Here is a 20490-nt window from a genome sequence, read left to right on the forward strand (position 1 = left end):
TAAGGGATTGGACAAGATAGAGGCAGGAAATATGTTCCAGATGCTGGGAGAGTCCAGTACCAGAGGGCATGTTTTGAGAATAAGGGGTAGGTCATTTAGGACAGAGTTAAGGAAAAACTTCTCCCAGAGAGTTGTGGAGGTCTGGAATGCACTGCCTCGGAAGGCAGTGGAGGCCAATTCTCTGGATGCTTTCAAGAAGGAGCTAGATAGGTATCTTATGGATAGGGGAATCAAGGGATATGGGGTCAAGGCAGGAACCGGGTATTGATAGTAGATGATCAGCCATGATCTCAGAATGGTGGTGCAGGCTCGAAGGGCCGAATGGTCTACTTCTGCACCTATTGTCTATTGTCTATTGAAATTACGATGGCATGAGAGGGGAACTGGCAGAAGTTGACTGGAAAGGGACATTTGCAGGAAGGACAACAGAGCAGCAATGGGTGGAGTTTCTGTGAAAAATGAGGGAAGTGTAAGGCAGATATATTCCAAATAAATAGAAATTTTCAAAGGGAGGAAGGACACTACCATGGATGACAAGTGAGATCTGAGCCAAAGTAAAAGCAAAAGAGGAAGCCAGAGCTAGTGGGAAGATAGAGGATTGGGGAGCTTTAAAAAACTTGCAGAAGAAATCTAGGAAGGTCATTCAGAAGGAAAAGATGAATTATGAGAGGAAGCAGGGGACTAATATCAAAGAAGATGCCAAAAGTATATAAAGGGTAAAAGAGAGTCGAGGGTAGATATAGTATAATACAAAATGATGCTGGAGATATTATAATGAGAGATGCAGAGATGACAAAGGAACTAGACATGTACTTTGTATTAGTCCTCACAGTGGAAGACATCTGCAATATACCCGATATCCCAGAGTGTCAGGGAAGTGAAGTTTGTGTCGTGAAGATTACGACTGAGAAGGTGCTCAGGAAGCTAATAGTTTAGGAGAATGGGCAAAGAAGTGGCAAGTGAAATACAATGTTGGAAAGAGTATGGTCACGCACTTTGGTGGAAAAAGTAAACGGACAGAATATTAATTAAATAGGGAGGGAATTCAAAATGCAGAGATGCAAAGGGTCTTGGGAGACCTTGTGCAAGATACCCTAAAGGTAAACCTCCAGGTTGAGTCAGTTGTGAAGAAGGCAAATGCAATGTTGGCATTCACTTCTAGAGGAATAGAGTACAGGAGCAGGGATGTGATTTTGAGACTCTATAAGACACTCGTGAGACCACACTTGGAGTATTGTGTGCAGTTTTGGGCTTATTTTAGAAAGGATATACTGACATAGGAGAGGGTTGAGAGAATATTCACCAGAATGATTCCAGGAATGAGAGTGTTATCTTATGAGGAATGTCTGGCAGCTGTTGGGCTGTATTCACTGGAGTTCAGCAGAATGAGTGGGATCTCATTCCAAGTGTTAAAAGCTCTGAACAGATTAGATATGGCAAAGTTATTACCCCTGGTAGGGGATTCTAGGACAAGAGGGCATGACTTCAGGATTGAAAGACGTCCTTTTGGAACAGAGATGTGGAGAAATTACTTTAGTCAGAGGGTGGTAAATGTGTGGAATTTGTTGCCACGAGAGGCCAGGTCATTGGGTGTATTTAAGGCAGAGATTGATAGGTTCTTGATTAGCCAAGACATCAAAGTGTATGGGGTGAAAGCAGGAGAGTGGGGATGACTGGATGAAGTGCATCAGCCCATGATTGAATGGTGGAGCAGACTCGATGGGCCAAATGGTCCACTCCTGCTCCTATATCTTTTGGTCTAACAGCCCATGTCAGCCCCAAAAGAATCACCCTGTCCCGGTCTCACCCCGCAGCTCTGCGTCAGACACAAAGTAATTAATTGTCAGAAGTGGAATTAAAATGCTCCCAGGCTGGAACCTCGGAGCATAAATCGGGAACGGATGCGCTCTGGGAAATGCACAACGGAAATGTGGAAGCACTGTAGGAAAGACTTCCATAGGGTCCTGGATAGGTTTGTCCCATTGAGGCAGGGAAAGGACGGTAGGGTGAAGGAACCATGGGTGACAAGAGATGTGGAACATCTCGTCAAGAGGCTGATTAAAGGTTTCTGAAGCAAGGCTCAGAGTTACACGGTAGTCAAGGACGAACGGAAGAATGGAATTAAGAGAGCTAGAAAGGACTTAGCAACTAAGATTAAGTAAATGCCCAAGACGTTGTCAATTTATGTGAAGAAGAAGAAGAAAAGGATGACTAGTTTGAAGATAGGAACTGTTCTAGGATAGAAAATGAAACATGCGCTGGGGGCGGGGAAGGTGGGGCAGGTCCTGAATGAAGACTTTACCTCAGTATTTACCAGTGAGCGGGATTGTGACGTTTGTGAGAGTGTTAAATGGGCTAATGTGAGTCAACATGTCAAGGTTAAGAGCGAGGATGTGCTGGAACTTTTGAAAATCATGAGGATAGACAAGTGCTCTGGTGTAGTCACAATATACCCCAGGTCACTGCGGGAAGCGTGGGTTAGAGATTGCTGCACCCCTGGCTTTATCACTGGCCAGGGTAGTAGTGTCAGAGTTTTGGAATGTGGAAAATATTATTCCTCTGTTTAAAAAAAGTAGAGATAACTCTGAAAATTATAGTCCAGTGAGTCTGACCTCTGTGTGCAAACTATTGGAAAAGATTCTTAGAGCCATTATGTATGAGAGTTTGGAGACCTGATTTGAAATGGTCATTATGGCTTTCAGAGGGGCAGGTTGTGTCTCAGAAGCCAGGTTGTATTTTGTGAGGATGTGACAAAGCACATTGATAATGGTAGAGATGTTGATCAGGTAAAAATGGATTTTAATAAGGCATTTGATAGGTTTCACCATGATAGGCTATTTCAGTATCCAGGGAAAGTCATCTGCTGTATTCAAAACTCTTTTTTTTATCCAGAGAAGGCAGTTAGATAATTATGCAGAGAGTGTTTTCTCCTTGGAGGTTGGTAACCAGTGGTGACGTGCATGGATCTGTTCTATGATCCCCTGTTTTTAGTATTTGTTTAATAAATGATTTGTTTGAGGAAGTGGAAGGGTGGAATTTGTAAGTTTGCAGATGATATGGAGATTGCTAGAGTTGTGGGTAGTGTAGAAGATTGTCGTAGGTCACAACAGGACATTGACAGGATGCAGAACAGGGATGAGAAGTGGCAGATGGAGTTCAACACAGAAAAGTGCGAAGTGATTCACTTCGGAAGGACGAACTTGAAGGCAGATACAGGGTTAACAGCAGGATTGTTAGCAGTCTGGTGGATCAGAGGGATGTTAGGGTCCACATTCACAGATCCCGCAATGTTTCTTCACACATTGATAGGCAGTTGAAGAAGACGAATTGGGTGTCAGCGACATTAGTGAGGGGATTGAGTTCAGGAGCCACAAGGTCATGTTGTAACTCTAAAAATCCTGGTTAGACCGCACTTGGAATATTGTGTTCAGTTCTGAGTGCCTCATTATAGGAAGGATGTGGAGACGATAGAGAGGGTGCAGAGGAGGTTTACTAGGATGCTGCCTGGATTAGAGGGCATGTGCGGTGATGATGCTTTGAGCGAGCGAGGGTGTTTCTTTTTGGAGTGAAGGTGCAGGAGAGCTGACTTGATTGAGGTGTACAAGATGATCAGAGGCATACAGTAGATCGAGTGGACAACTAGAGATTTTTCTTCAGGGCAGAAATGGTGGTTATGACTGGAAATAATTTTATGGTGAATGGAGGAAAGTATGGGGAGAATGCTTAATACAGGCAGTTGGGGTTGGCGCCTTTCCCTTTCCTGTCTCTTTATTTGGAGCTAGATACTTAGATGCTATGTGGCCAACCTTCCCACAATTATAACACGTAAAACTAGGAAACTTCCTTCCAGCCTGCTTTTCCTCCTCCTTACCCTTTCCACTAGTCTCCGGCTTATTCTCTGACTTAGCCGGTGGGCTTTCTCTACCATCCCTACTACCCCTCTGGTAGCTCTTACTTGGGGAAAACTTCACCTTATGGGCTAAGGCGTATTCATCTGCTAACTTGGCAGATTCTGATATAGACAATCTTCTTCTCATTCAGGTATGTCCGGACATTATCCGGAACACAACTTTTAAATTCCCCGATTAGGATCAAATCCCTCAGGTGGTCAAAATCTTCCTCCACCCTTTCTGTAGCGTACCAACAGTCAAAGTACACACAATTCTCGTATGCAGACTCCGTAAACGTCTGATTCCACTGCTTCCTTCAGTCTCTGAACTTTTGTCTATACACCTCGGGCACCAACTCGTAACTCCTCAGTACAGCCCCTTTTACTTCATCATAATCTTTCGCCTCATCCATAGACAATGCTGAATAGGCTTGCTGAGCCTTCCCCTTAAGAACACTCTGTAACAGAACAGCCCACTTCTTAGGCCAGTCCTGATTCATAGCAACTTACTCAGAATGGAGGAAGTACCTATCGACATCCATCTCCTCGAACAGGGGTACCAACTTAACCTCCTGACTAACCTTGAACCCCCTGACTGTCCACCACGTGTCCCCCTGCCTGCAACACTCTTATCCTATCCATCTCAAACTGCCTTTCTTTCTCCCTTCTCGCTCTCTTTCCTTTTCCTCTTTCTCGCTCTCTCTCCTCCTTTCGGCCTCCTCAGCCTCCGGCTTCATCACTCAGAGCTCATGCTCCCTTTTCCTTTCCTCCTCCTCCATCCTTAATCTTTCCATCTGAAGCTGAAGCTCAACCCCGCCAGGTTTACCTTCCGTGTCTTTCCACAGCAGATTAAATAAGGGAACTTACCCCAATCAATTCAACAGGCCCCCAATTTGATATTCAAATCTCGGGACGAGCCCCCAATTTGTCACGTACCCCATGAACGGGTTACAAAACCAGCAGAAATGGGATGATACGTTGAAGTCTGGTATTACTGTAACTAAAAGTGTTTATTAGTAAACTAGTAATACAGTACAATAAAAATGCAAACAGACATATAAAACAGGTTAGCAATGATATATACAGAAGTGTGGAGATATAAATCAAAACCAAGCTCTTTCAAAGTCTAGAGGTAAATGAAGAGTCTTAAGATGATGCACAGTTCAGTTCAGTTCAGTTCAAGTCGAGGTAGTTGCTGTTGTACTGTTGGAGAGAGAGAGAGAGAGAGAGAGAGAGAGAGAAAGAGAGAGAGAGAGAGAGAGAGAGAGAGAGAGAGAGAGAGAGAGAGAGAGAGAGAGAGAGAGAGAGAGAGAGAAGCAGTTGCAGCAGGCAACCCTTCTGTTGTCTTCTTGTTCTGTTGTGGTCACTGACTGTGACCCCTCCGTTCCCGTCCAGACGGTTCTACAGTGGTGGGCCCGTCACCCAGGCGAGGGTGGACACACACACAAGCCCCCACTGGCCTGCCTTCATACACTGTGAGCCTCTGACTGATTCCCCCGCATTGATCCTCCAAACCCCCACCTTCCTGTGGGTGCACAACGCTCTTTCAGTGTCCCGTGGCGTGTCTGCCCGTGTCTCAGCAGACCTGCCTTTTATCTCCCCTGCCGGGGTATCAGCCATCCATCAACTGACCATGTCCATGTCCATCAAACTGGGCCACTCCTTGCTGTCTCAGCAAGAACGTTAACGAGCAAAGAAGAGTGTCCTTGTAGCAAAGGTAAATAATCAGTGAAAAAGCCATAATACTAAACTATGTGTGTCTCTCTCTCATCTGCTCTGGGCACCACCCGCCCCCCCCCCCTTCTCTCTCTCTCACTAGCAGCACAAACAGTGTCCAAAAGCCAGACTCATTCTCCCGACACTTTGAAGCAGTTATCCACAGAAAATGTGAACCCTAGGGGTACGTAACAATTTGAAGGCTCGCTCTCGTCAGAACAATATTCGAATTGTTGGATTAAAAGAGAAATCAGAATCCACCGACACACTGGATTATTTTGCTAAAATGTTTCAATCGTTATTTCTGGAGCCTTGCCCACAACTGTCGGAGATTGAAATGGCTCATAGAGTTGGTGCTTTAAAGTCCTCGGTTCAAGGTAAAAACAGACATATTGTTGTGTGTTTTCTTCATGTTAGAGACAAAGACCGCATTATTAAGCTTGCTAGAAAACAAAGGTTGTTTCAATTTCAAAGCTCTGAGATTCAATTCTGCCAAGATTTTCCACGTGAAATTGTTCAGAAATGCTCTGGATTCGCTGCTGTTATGTGTACGGCTTATCAAAGACAGTTGCATCCATCTCTTCAATACCCAGCTAAATTAAGGCTTTTCGTCAAAAATTCACCCAGCTGAAGCATTGCGTTTTATTAATTCTCTCCCTGACGAGTCCGAAGCCTAAAGTTTGAATGATTTACAACTGTTTGATTGTCTCACGATGTAAGGAGTGATGAATTCGGAAGATCTGATGGCTATAGAAAGTCTTTACCTTAAAATGTACTTCTATCTTTGAAATAGACTGGTTTGTATGGTTTTAACCTCAGATAACATAGCAAGGGAACTGTCGAAAGACTGTAGATAACTTTGAACCATCTAGAATTCTTTTTTCTGTTTGCAACATTTAAATGAACTAATTGCTTTTTTGCTCCGTATGCTTTCGTTAAGAACTTTAAGTAATTATCTGGGTTTCTTTATGTTTTAAAGATAGATTGGATAATTTAAAGGTGATGATTGGTTTTCTTCTGAGCAAATATTTCAAGAATTTTTTTGGACGTGTTTTTTCCTTATCTAATATTATGTAGGTTATTTTAAAAACTGAAGGTCATTTTTTTTAATAACTGTTCTTTTCAACTCAACTGTAATGAGCTGTATTTCGACTGTAATGAGATGTATATCCGGAAAAGGGAGACAGAGATTACTCTTTTCATTTTTACCTTCTATTCAGGCAGGTGGAGTTTATAATTGCTTTTCATGCATTCTTTGGGGCTTGCGTCGATCAATATCGACTTATTTCCGGGCTTTGTGGGTTGGGTGGGTTTTTTCATTTTTTCTTTTCTTACTTTTTATCCCCACTTAGGAATTCCGGAGCATACGCAAATTATTATTACTGTTGTTTATCTCTGCCATTCTCGACTACCTTATCCTGACCTGCCTCTAACTACTATGTTTAGATACAAAGTCTCATGATGATATTTAAACAGTTAAATATCCGGTTGCTGGACTGCCAACACAGATGCCTTGTGCAGGAAGGCACAGAGTCGACTGTACTTCCTTAGAAGGTTGGCGTCATTCAATGTCTGTAGTGAGATGCTGAAGATGTTCTATAGGTCAGTTGTGGAGAGCGCCCTCTTCTTTGTGGTGGCGTGTTGGGGAGGAAGCATTAAGAAGAGGGACGCCTCACGTCTTAATAAGCTGGTAAGGAAGGCGGGCTCTGTCGTGGGCAAAGTACTGGAGAGTTTAACATCGGTAGCTGAGCGAAGGGCGCTGAGTAGGCTACGGTCAATTATGGAAAACTCTGAACATCCTCTACATAGCACCATCCAGAGACAGAGAAGCAGTTTCAGCGACAGGTTACTATCGATGCAATGCTCCTCAGACAGGATGAAGAGGTCAATACTCCCCAATGCCATTAGGCTTTACAATTCAACCACCAGGACTTAAGAACTTTTTTAAAAGCTATTATTAATGCTTTTGAGATAGTGATTTAGATGCATATCATATTTTTTACTGAGTTAAGTATTGTATGTAATTAGTTTTGCTACAACAAGTGTATGGGACATTGGAAAAAAAAGTTGAATTTCCCCATGGGGATGAATAAAGTATCTATCTATCTATCTAAATGTTTTAAGTTGGAATGTCCATGGTTGGAATCATCCCATTAAGCACAAGAAAACATTTAAAGCTATTAACCGATTCCAACCTGATATAATCTTTGCATAAGAGATGCATACCAGGTTATGTGATAAAAATTGATTTTTTAAACTTTGGAGGGTCCTCAGTTTCATGCAAATTCTCAAAGTAAAATTAGATCTGTTTCCATTTGTATTGATTCCAATATTCCTTTTAACCAGGAGGATATTATAGCTGACATTAATGGTAGATTTTTGATTGTTAAAGGAACAATTTACAACAGGAAAATGGTTTTGGTTAATATATATGGACCAAATGTTGATGATCCTTCATTTTTAAAGCTGTTTTTGCTCTATTACCTGATCTAAATGAATATATGTTATTAATGGGTGGTGATTTTAATACTTGTCTAAATCCTTTAATGGATAAGTCATTATCCAAACATCAACTCCCTAATTGTTCTGCATCATTTATTAATTCCTTTTTAATTGATTATGGCTTAACTGAAATTTGGAGAATTATGCCTCCTAGTGATAGAGAATATTCCTTTTTTTCACATGTTCATAATAAATATTTGAGGATCGACTATTTTATAGTCGACCCTCGACTTCTAATTAATGTTCAGAAATGTGAATATAATGCAATTGTTATCTCTGATCACGCTCCTTTAAACCTAATATTTGAACTGAAAGATGTCACTTCTACAAGACCATTTTGGCATTTTCCAGAACATTTGTTACAAAGTTCAGAATTTGTTGAGTTTATTGAAACTCAGATAAAAGAGTTTTTTCTCTTTAATAATACAGGAAATGTCTCAAAGTTAGTGATTTAGGATACATTAAAAGCTTATTTACGTGGTCAGATTATTTAGTATATAGCTAAGCTGAAGAAACAGACAAGAACGGAATTAGATAAGATTTCGAAACAAATTAAAGATTTAGATAACATCAATGCAAACTCTCCAAATATTGATTTGTTTAAAAGAAGAGTGGAATTACAATCACAATATAATTTATTATTAACTTATCCTATTGAAGAATATTTGCTTAAATTGAAAAGTCAGTTTTATATCTTTGGGGAGAAAAATAATAAGCTCTTAGCTTCCCAATTTTAACTCAAATCATCTCTAAGGATCAAACAGGCTTTATTGGTTTATATTTCGAACCCTGAAGAATCTATTGCTAATCTTCTGGAAATACTAAATGATTTTGGAAAATTTTCAGGATATAAACTTAACTTAAATAAAAGTGCATTGTTTCCATTAAATGCTCCTGTTTTGATATATAACTATATTCCATTTAGAATTGTTAATTCTTTTAAATATTTAGGTATTATAATTACTAAAAAATATAAAGATCTTTATAAAACTAATGTAGTTCCTTTATTGGACTTTATGAAACAATTATTTTCTAGATGGAACCCACTTACACTTTCTTTAATAGGTTGTATCCATGCCATGAAAATGATGATTTTACCTAGATGTTTCTATATTTTTTCAATTTATACCTATCTTTTTAACTAAAAAAATTTTGATCAAATTGACTCTATTATTTCGTCCTTTATTTGGAACAATAAAAGATCAAGAATTAATAAGTATCATTTACAAAAATCTAAAAAAGATGGTGGATTTGCACTTCCTAATTTAAGATTGTATTATTGGGCTGTTAATACTTGACAATTATGTTTTTGGCTATATTGGCTTGATAAGAGCCAAAAATCAGCTTGGATTGATTTGGAATTAAAAGCTATCAAACAATTTCATTTAACCTCATTATTAGGAGCTCCATTACCTTTACAGCTCTCTAAACTTCCAAATTTAAATCTCTATCCTGCTATTAAACAGTCCTTACAGATTTGGTTTCAGTTTCGCAAACACCTGCCAATTGTTGACCTGCAAGTGGGGCCAATGGACCGGGCAAAGTGACAATTATTTGGGATTTGCTGAGACTGTACCTGGAATATGGTGTAAAATCCCGCTCCCCATACTAACATGGGTTAGACAGACCAAAGAACAAACTGGCGGAGGAACTCAGTGGGTCGGGCAGCATCTGTGGAGAGAAATGGACCATCAGCATTTCGGGCCAAAACCCTCCCTCTGGACTGAGAGTGGATGGGAAATAGTCAGAGAAAAGAGGTGAGGGGTGGGGATGGGGCAAGAGCTGGAGAGTGAGAGGTGGATCCAGGTGAGGGGGAGGTGGGAAGGTGGAAATAGTGACAGGGGTGGGAGGTGAGTGTTTGGGGAAACACGGGGCTTCAGAAGATGGAAATTAACTCCATAGAGGATTAACAAAGAGGTTAGAGAGTATTTGTTATAGAGAGCGCAATGAAGATTCACCAGACTGAATCCTGGAGTGGTGGGTCATCATATGAAGAAAGATCAAATGCGATAACCCTTTCATTTAGAGAATCAAGGACTGAGAGGTGAACACATTGAAATGCACAACATCATTACCGGTTGAACCAGGGATCCCAGTCTCTGAAAAAGGGGGTGGACTGTCCGGGACTGAGATGAGGGGAAATGTCTCCGCTCCGAGGGTGGTGAATGTCTATAAATCCCCACCACTGAGGGCAGTGAAGACTCAGTGATTGTCCTCACATAAAACAGAGGTCGGCAGATGTGTGGAGACCGAAGGGACCGAGGAAATGAGGATCAGGCAGAAACATGTGGTTGAGAGGGGAGAGCAGCTGCCATCTTGTTGATGGTTAGAGGGGCTGAATGGCCACAGACAGAAAAGAGCAGAGAAATCGAATAGACCTGCGAGGTAATCTCAACACACAGAGGTAGAGAGTGTCTGGAATGAGCTGTTCAGTGTTTGCATCGTTGATTATCTACCTCGGGTTCAGTATTCTCACCGAGTTTGGAAATCCCCACTCACTGTCATCTGTCTGTGAGCAGCTGGAAATTAAAGAAACACTCAAGATGCTGGAGACCAGAAATTGTTTGAAGCCTTTCCGACACAGGTTGTTGGAGCTGAAGCATTAACTTTGTTCCTCTCCACAGATATTCTTTATCCGTTGAGTGTTTCTTGTATTTGCAGTTTTTTAGAACATTTCGTTGGAATGATTTGTCACCTGGGAAATGGAGTTGTGTAGGACGCACAATGTAATTCATTCTCTTACAGCACAGGAACAGGGCTTTCGGCCCATCTAGTCTGTGCCATTCTCTGCCTGGACCCATCCAGACTATAGCTGTCAATACCTCCCTCATCCATGTACCCACACAAACTTCTCTTTAATGCTGAAATTGAACCTGGTTCCACATTCACATCACCTTCTGAGTGAAGTAAAAATCACAACGAACAGGGTTGCCTGAACAGATCGGTTCAGAACACTCCTGGGTACTGGCTTCCAGAGAGAATACGCTCACTCTACCACCACCCTCTGCCTTCTGTGGTCAAGTCATTTCGGCATCCACAAAGCCAAGTTTCCCTGGATCTATGCTCCCTGCCACCCTGACCTGGCCTAATTAGGGGAACGTTATCAAAATTCTTACTATAATCCAGTTAACGCTTCTGCAGGAATAGGATCCCTTTATTCCCACTCTCCGTTTTCTGCCGACCAGCCAGTGCTCCACCCACGCTAGTAACTTCCCTGTAATTCCATGGGCTCTTATCTTGCTAAGCAGCCTCATGTGCGGCACCTTGTCAAAGGCCTTCTGAAAATCCAAGTACACCACGTCTACTGCATCTCCTCTGTGTACCCTGCTTATAATTTCCTCAAAGATTTGCAGTAGGTTTCTCAGGCAGGATTTTCCTTTCAGGAATCCATGCTGGCTTTGGCATATCTTGTCATGTGTCTCTTGTACTCCGTAATCTCATCCCTAACAATTGATTCCAACAACTTCCCAACCACTGATGTCAGGCTAACAGGACTATAGTTTCCTTTCTGCTGCCGCCCACCCTTCTTAAATAGCGGGGTAACATTTCCAGTTTTCTAGTCATCTGGAACAATCCCAGAATTTATCGATTCTTGAAAGATCATCATTAACACCTCCGCAATCTCTCCAGCTACTTCCTTCAGAACCCCAGGGTGCATTCCATCAGGTCCAGGAGATTTATCCACCCTCAGGACATTAAGCTTCCTGAGCACCTTCTCAGTCATAATTTTCACTGCACAAACTTCACTTCCCTAACACTCTTGAATATCCAATACACTGTAGACGTCTTCCACTGTGAAGACTGATGCAAATTACTCATTCAGTTCCACTGCTATCGCTGCATCTCTCATTACAATATCCCCAGCGTTTGTTTATATTAGTCCTATATCTACAGTTGACTCTCTTTCACCGTTTATATACTTAAAAAAGCTTTTAATATATTCTTTCATATAGGTCACCAGCTTCCTCTCATGATTCATCTTTTCCTTCCAAATGACCTTCCTAGATTTCTTCCACAAGTTTTTTAAAGTACTCCAATCCTGTACCTTCCCACTAGCTCTGGCTTCCTTTTGCTTTTACTTTGGCTCTGACTTCACTTGTCAGCCACGGTAGTGTCCTTCTTCCCTTTGAAAATTTCTTCTTATTTGGAAAAAGATCTGTCTTGCACTTCCCTCATTTTTTGCTCTGCTGTCCTTCCTGCAAATGTCTCTTTCCAGTCAACTTCAGCCAGTTCCCCTCCTTTACCATTGTAATTTCCTTTATTCCACTGAAATACTAACACGTTTATTTTTCCCTCTCAGTTTCAATGTAACGCAATCATATTGTGATCACTGTTCCCTAAGGGGTTCCTGAACCTTAAGCTCTCTTGTCATCTCCGGATCATTGCACAACACTCAATCCAGCACAGCTGATCTCCTAGTGGGCTCAACAACGAGCTATTCTAAAAGGCCATCTTTTAGACATTCTAGAAATTCTCTCTCTTGAGATCCACTACTGACCTGGTTTTTCCAAACCACTTTCTTGTTAAAATCCCCAACGATTATCATGATATTGCCCTTCTGACTCGCCTTTTCTATCTCTTGCTAAATTTGCAGTCCGCATCCCGGATGCTGTTTGGAGGCCTGTATATAACTGTCAGGGTCCTTTTACCCTTGTCATTTCTTAATTCAACCCATAGATACTCTACACCTTCTAATCCCCATGTCATTCCTTTGTAATGATTTAATACCATTTCCTGTACACAGGGCCACACCACTTCCTTTGCTTACTAACCTATCTTTCTGAAACACTGTATATCCTTGGACATTAAGCACCCACGATGCTGCCCAACCTGCTGAGTTCCTCCAGCGAGTTGTGCATGTTGCTTTGACTGCAGCATCTGCAGAGTATTTTGTGTCATATTTGCCAGTCTGTAGCTGAATTTCAAGATTATGCATTTTATTCCTTGCGCTGCGTGCATTCAAGTACAACACTCGGTCCAGTATTTGTTGCTTTCAGTTTTAATAGTTCCACGCACCCATTGCCCTGTAACTCACGTCACTGGCTTTGATTAAGCCTCATCTCCTGCCTGTTCTTTCTATAATCTCTGTTGCACCCTATCTTTGATTTATTTCTGTTTTCCTCTTCCTCAGCCCAACCCCCCTCCGTTCCCATTCTGTGGTGAACTACATATACCTGTCTGGACTGCTCCTGTGGCTCCTCCCACAGACCCCTGTATAAAGGCGATTGAGGCCTGAGCCCGGCCTCATTCTCCAGGATGTAGTGTTGTTCATTCTTCCAGTCAATAAAAGCTGATATCTCGCTTCTTACGTCTCAGAGTGAGTTATTGATGGTGCATCACACTCCCCCTGCCAAATTAGTTTAAACCCTCACTAACAGCTTTATTAAATGTGCCCGCTAGGATATTGGACCCCTTTGGGTTCAGGTGTAACCCGTCCTTTTGGTACCGGTTGTACCTCCCCCAGAAGAGACCCCAATGATCCAGGAATGTGAAATCCTGCCCCCTACACAAGTCTCTCAGCCACACATTAATAGGCCTGATCGTGCTATTCTTTCATCGCTAGCACGTGGCACAAGCAGCAATCCTGAGATTGCTACCCCAGAGGTCCACAGGGGTCTGTGTTGGCAACGTTTCTTTTTACGTCCTATGCCAATGCATCGGATGACAGTATTGATGGCCCTGTGGCCAAATTTACGAATGAAGTCGAGTATTGAAAGAACTGGATAGAGAGGTCGTGGAGACCTATAGTATCTGGTTATCACAATGCCTTAAATACAACTTCAATATACAAACGATAGGTTTGCTCTGCGGCTTGAGATTCTAAATTGGAGAATGGCACTTTGTTCACGAAATCCACATAACCCACAGTGACTGTGCACTGATCCCAGCAATGGAACCCGCCGCTGCAGCCCCACAGTGCACGATGTACTGATTGCAAAGCTACGAAATTGCATGTGAATAGCCTCCCCTCCCCCAACTCCACTCTTTCTGTGTCACCAGCAGACTGGGACATCTCACATCTCGCTGACTCCGCCAGGACATTAAACTGTGAACAACTGGTCAGGGACTGATCTCTGGGGTACTCCAAATGCTACCTCCTTCCAGTCTGAAAACGACCCACTCATCCAGACACACACTACCGGCAGTTTATCGATCTCCAACGAGAAAACCGAATCACCTACTCCTGAGGTTCAGTACCATTGCTGACTGAGTTTACCACCGTCAAATGCCAGGAGGGACATAATAATCAGAAAGTCTCCAGTCGCAGCCGCGTAAATAAAATGTGATCTTAGTAGGTGTGTGGCGCATGCTCAGAACGCGAAGGAGACAGACAAACTGAGCCCAGTCACAGACTGATGAAGGGGAGGAATGATCCATTTTGATACAGAGAGGGGAGCAGAGAGTTTGATATTGTGCCTGATGCCCGAACTGTAGCCAGTTAGAAGATGAAGTCTTGTTCCTCCAAATTGTTTTGATGTGTGACTGTGTTTTTATCAGAAGGCACCATGGAGACTAAACATATCTGAGTTGAAATATTGTCCTTCACCCACTGACGTGCTTTGTGAACTTTTAACAGTGTAGAAAAGTCAAAGGATTTGTGTATGAGAATCACAAACACAACAGCACGTTAGTTCCGCTGTATCTGTCAGTTCACCGGCGTTTGAATGCCACCAATCCTTGAATGTGGAGGCGGAGATGCTGGAGAAGACAGCGTCCCACTCGCTACAAGGAGAGACCGATCACGTGTCCATGTCCGTGATCTGATTGGATACATTGTCATGACATCATTCTCTGGCTCTCATTTTGGAAGGGATTCAGTCAGCCATCACAGATACACCAACTGCTTCGCACTGGAAAGCTGCCGTTCACCTGCTCTGTGTGTGAAGAGACTCATTCAGTTAACCCACCTTGTGATTCCCCAGTGAGTTCACAATAAATAGAGGCCACATTTCTGTCCAGAGTGAGCAAAGAGTTTCACTCAATCATCCCAGCTGCAGCAACTTCACATCAAGGACAAAGTTCAAATCAGCTCTGTGTTAAATGTTTAACCATCACGGTGACTGAAGGCAGCTGCAGGTTCATGAGGGACTGTTACTGTCAGATTCTGCAGTTCTTGCGGCTGCTCATCGCACCCAGGACTGAACCCTGGTCACTGAGCATTGGAGGAGTCTGTTCTGCTGATGTTAGCCTTTAACTGGACTGGTGTTTAATATTGTGGATCTGTGAAAGATAAATCAGTACTCTATCAAATCCCGTGTCTCAGGTACTTACTGTCTCTACCACACTCAATATGTACACTATAGAGGCCACTCGGCCCATCTGGTCCCTGCCCATGTTTCTGTTCCACATCAGTATATCAAAATTTATCCCTGCCGCTCCCCTCTCACCCTCCCTGTGATGTCAGCTTGCAACTAGTCACCACTCCATTGGAGAAGAGATTTCCCTTGAATTTCATAGAATCTTAGAAATCTGGAACACATTACCTGTCCTTCGGCTCACAATGTTGTGCCGACCACGTAACCTACTCTAGAAACTGCCCAATATTACCCTACCACATAGCCCTCTATTTTTCTAGGCTCCATGTACCAATCTAAGAATCTCTTAAAATACCGTATTGTATTCACCTCCACCCCTGTCACCGGCAGTACATTCTGCACACCCACCACTCTTTGTGTAAAAGAACTTACCTCTGACACTTAAAACCATGCCCGTTCATGTTAGCCATTTCTCTCATTGTCTTATACACCTGCATGAATTCCCTGCATGATTTTCTCCAGGCTGAATAAGACGATGAGCTCACTATGGCTTTGACTTTCCCCAGGGCTCCGGACTAAGGTGGGTAAACTCCTTCTCCCCCGCTCTTTTCAATGTTTTGTGTCATTTTCACTCATTTCAAAGAACTGTGCCTCGGACAGCTGGGTTGTTACAATACACCTTAAGTCTGACAGCAGACTAGCGAGTGAATCCTCGATGGAGCAGAGCCAGAAACCAGAGAGTTCCCAGCCTGATTCAGGGCTGTGGGGCTCCAGAGAGAGATGGGGCCTCGAGTTTACGAGGGTGAGTCGGAGGAACTACCAGATCAGCAGGATGTGGCTACAAATGAAAGTTCAGAAACGTTTGGAAACTAGTTGATCGAAAAAGAGGTGGTTAATTTCTGCAAAATACTGGCGTAAATCAACAGATCAGGCAGCAAATGTGGCCAGGAATAAAGAGATTTTTAGACCGAGCCCCTTCAGCATCCCTAGACTGTGTACTCCACTGCTTAGTTGCTGCCTGAAGTGCAGTTCCTCCAGCATTTTGTGTGTATGTGTGTCAACATTTCCAGCAACTGCAGAATCTCGTGTTTCATATCTGCATTTGTAAGAGGATTGTACTTTGGCATTAGATACACGTTGATATTGAGTGTATTGTTTATGGGAGCCGCTTTCTGCGTTAAAATAGCTGCTGAATTTTCAAAACACGCACAAAAAAAAACTGAGGTGTACATGTGGAACCGGCGCTTGCAGAAACTTTCAATGGCTCTGTGAAATTGCTGAAACACCGATCAAATGCGCAGGCGTCAGGGTTGTTGGCTCTGCGAGTGTCACGCATGCGCGCAGCACACATAAGGCCTCACCTCGGGAGGATCGATTAAGGTAAGAAGGGATCTCCGGGCGAAGGTTTTCAACACCGACCATGACTGTGACCCGCAATCCCGGGACAACCCTGCTCTCGTCCCTCTCTCTCAGCCCCACGATCCGTACACGGGCCCCGCAGAGCTTCCGGCTGATGAGGGGATGGATCTCTCAGACCGAGCTGAGCTCCAGCTGTCTAAATGCAAGGATTAGGAACTCGGAGAAAGGGAACAAAATCTCTTACATCAACAGTTGAGAAAATCACCTTTGTTCTACCTCCCATCACAAACAAGAGAAAATCTGCAGATGCTGGAAATTCAAGCAACACACACAAAATGCTGGAGGAATTCAGCATTAGTTCTCTTTTCCATAGATGCTACCTGGCCTGCTGAGTTCCTCCAGCATTTTGTGTGTGTTGCTTGTTCTACCTCCTCTTGCTCTGAACTTTTCTACCTGTGAGAACATGTTTTGTCCCATTCTCTCTGGGTACATAATGATGTGAAACACCTTTGCCCTGGGTAACAAGTAGCTTTCACATCACAAATGTGCCAGACTCCAGTGAGACAGACTACTGCCCTTCCCTTCATATTCATTGGCATTGCCGTCAATGAGTTCACCACCGTCAGTCACCTGGGAGAGGGTTCAGGGGAAATATTTATGTACAATACAGAAACTAGTGTTATCTGTGTATTGTGGCGATGCAAAAATTGCTGGAGAATTTGGAAGTGGGAAGAAATGGAGTGATATTTGGAAATCTGACTTTTTAAAGCATCCTTTAGCAAGCAAATCACATATTAATTGTGTGCAAAAGCTCTGTTGAGAAAATCCTTCATTACCTGCTACATAGGTTGTGTAAGAGTGCAGATGAACTCAGTCAGATCGAGTGGAGATCAAAGTTCTTATTGACAGTGTTGTGAAATGAATACCTCTCTGTATGTTGTTGTCACTGGGCAAAAAAAAATAGCACAGCAGAAGGTTTTTGTGTACTCTGGTCATTACAAATTAGAGCGGACATTGGTGGGAAGGTGGGGAGACCTCCAGTGTCCCTGATGTCCTCACCTTCAAGATGTGCATCCAGCTGCGGCTTGTAACCCTGCACATTAAGGAGTTGGAGCTGGACATTGATGAATTCCAGATCATCTGGGAGTTGGAGGGGGTGATAGATATGACATGAAGATATGTGAGTTACACCCTAGGTGCAGGACACAGGAAACTGGGTGAGAGTCAGGAAGGGAAATGAGGTTAAATAGCCATCGCAGAGTACTCTAGTGGCCACCCCCCACAACAACAGGTAGACCACTTTAGAAACTGTTGGGGTGGATTACCTGGCAGGGGAAAGTCAAAGGGATGATAGGGGATTCGTTAGTTAGAAGAACAGAACAAGAGGGGACTAGTGGTAAGGCTTAGTGGGGAGGGGGCGGTTAATCTAAAGTTGCAAGAGGGATGGGAGACAGAATGCTAGAAAAAATGATGGAGGAGGTGAATTGAATTGAGTTTATTACATATATCCTTATTCCATCAATCTTTATATTACATCTCCATCTAAATGTGCAATGTTCAATTTATAGTAATTCATAATAAATAGCATGCAGTCAATATAACATAGAAATACAATTGTATCAACATGAATTAATCAGTCTGATGGTCTGGTGGAAGAAGCTGTCCCGGATCCTGTTGGTCCTGGCTTTTATGCTGTGGTACTGTTTCCCAGATGGTAGTAGCTGGAACAGTTTGTGGTTGGGGTGACTCGGGTCCCCAATAATCCTTTGGGCCCTTTTTACACACCTGTCTTTGTAAATGTCCTTAATCATGTGAAGTTCATAACTACAGATGCGCTAGGCTCTCCACACCACCCTCTGCAGGGTCCTGCGATTGAGGAAGTACATTTCCCATACCAGGCAATGATGCAGCCTATCAGGATGCTCTTAACTGTGCCCCTGTAGAAAGTTCTTAGGATTTGGGGACCCATACCAAACTTCTTCAACCGTCTGAGGTGAAAATGTGCCTTTTTCACCACACAGCTGGTATGTACAGACCACGTGAGATCCTCGGTGATGTTTATGCCAAGGAATGTAAAGCTGTTCACCCTCTCAATAGCAGATCCGTTGATTTAATAGGGGTTAGCCTGTTTCCATTCCTCCTGTAGTCCACAACCAGCTCCTTTGTTTTTGTGACAATGAGGGAGTTTGTTTTCTTGACACCAGACAGATGTTGATCAGACCTCAGACAAAGTCAGCAATCAAAAAGTTGAGCATGGTGCGACAAATGTGCTGAGCTGTGTATATCACAATGCACGAAGCATCGTAGGAAATCCAGATGAGCCCAGAGCATAGAATTATGATATTCTCGCCAATACTGGGATTTGGTTGCACCCACCAGTCAGAGATTTAGAGGAACAAATTTGTAAAGAGATTGCAGACAAGACCAAGAAACAAAGATTTACTTAGCAAGTGATTTTAACTTTCCATATACTGACTAGGACTCCCATACTGTAAAAGGACTAGATGGGGTAGAGTTTGTCAAATGTGCCCTTAATCAAGACGTAGAATTCCCAACTTAGAAGTGTGCAATTAGTTATTAGGAAATGATCCAGGGCTGTATGGGAACTCTTTGTATCTAGTGATCGTAATGACATGAGATTCCAAATAAATATGGAAAAGGAGAGGTCTGGATCACGGGTTGAGATTCTAACTTTGAGAAAGGTCAGTTTTGATGGTATCACAAAGGATCTGACAAGCGGAGTACTTGGTAAGTGGGAGGTCTTCAGAAGTGAATGTTTGAGGGTGTAGGGTTTGTATGTGCCTGCTAAAATAAAAGTTGAAAGGTAACTGGTGCAGGGAACCTTGGTTTTCAAGAGATATTGAGGCCCCGGATAGTTTGCTCCTCTAAATGTCTCGGGCTGTTGGGTGCTATCAAGACTCATTAATGACTACCATATCATAATTCCACCCCTGAGCTCATCTGACTTGTGTTGTCTTTTGTTGGTTTTAAAAAGCTTCCCAATAGTTTTTGCTCTTTTGTTTGTCCTCTCTTTGGCTTGTCATTTCAGCCATGGTTGTGTCCTCCTGTCTTTCCAATGGGATGTATCGGTCACTCAGCTCCCGAATTGCTCCCAGAAACTCCAGCCATTGCTGCTCCATTGTCATTCCTACCTTTTCCCTTCCAAAAAGGTTTGGTCAGCTTCTCTGTCATAGAAACATGGAGAAGTTCAGTATGGAAGCAGGCTAGTTGGCCCATCTAGTCAATGCTGAAAAGTCATTTAAGCTGTCTAATGTGACTACCTGCACCAGGACCATTGCCCTCCATACCCCAACCATCCAGGTACCGATCAAACTTCTTTAAAAAGGTGAAACCGAGCTCATATTCACCACTTGTGCTGACGTCTCATTCCACACTCTCACGATCATTTCAGTAAAGAGCTTTTCCACATGTTCCTGTTAAATTTTCACCTTCCCCACTTACCCATGACCTCTGGTTGTCATCCCACCCAAACTCAGTGGAAAAACTGCTTACATTTACCCTCATAATTTTGTATACTTAACAAATCCTCAAAGCAATGTATAATTTCCTTGTTTATGTTTGGAGCCTTGTTTAGGTGTATAAGATGATGAGGGGCATTGATCGTGTGGATAGCCAGAGATTTTTTTCCCAGGGACGAAATGGCTAATATGAAGGGCATAGTTTTAAGGTGCTTGGAAGTAGATACCGAGGGGATGTCAGGGGTAAGTTTTTTTTTTTACACAGAGAGGGGTGGGTGTGTGGAATGCA

General features: G+C 42.9%; 1 protein-coding gene across 1 annotated transcript in view; it reads left to right on the forward strand.

Moving 5' to 3' along the window:
• Nucleotides 1-20490, forward strand: part of LOC140732891 (uncharacterized) — a 795520-nt gene that overhangs the window by 772218 nt on the left and 2812 nt on the right. The window lies entirely within an intron of this gene.

The sequence above is a fragment of the Hemitrygon akajei genome, chromosome 9 (genome assembly GCF_048418815.1).
Source record: "Hemitrygon akajei chromosome 9, sHemAka1.3, whole genome shotgun sequence".
Lineage (NCBI taxonomy): Eukaryota > Metazoa > Chordata > Chondrichthyes > Myliobatiformes > Dasyatidae > Hemitrygon > Hemitrygon akajei.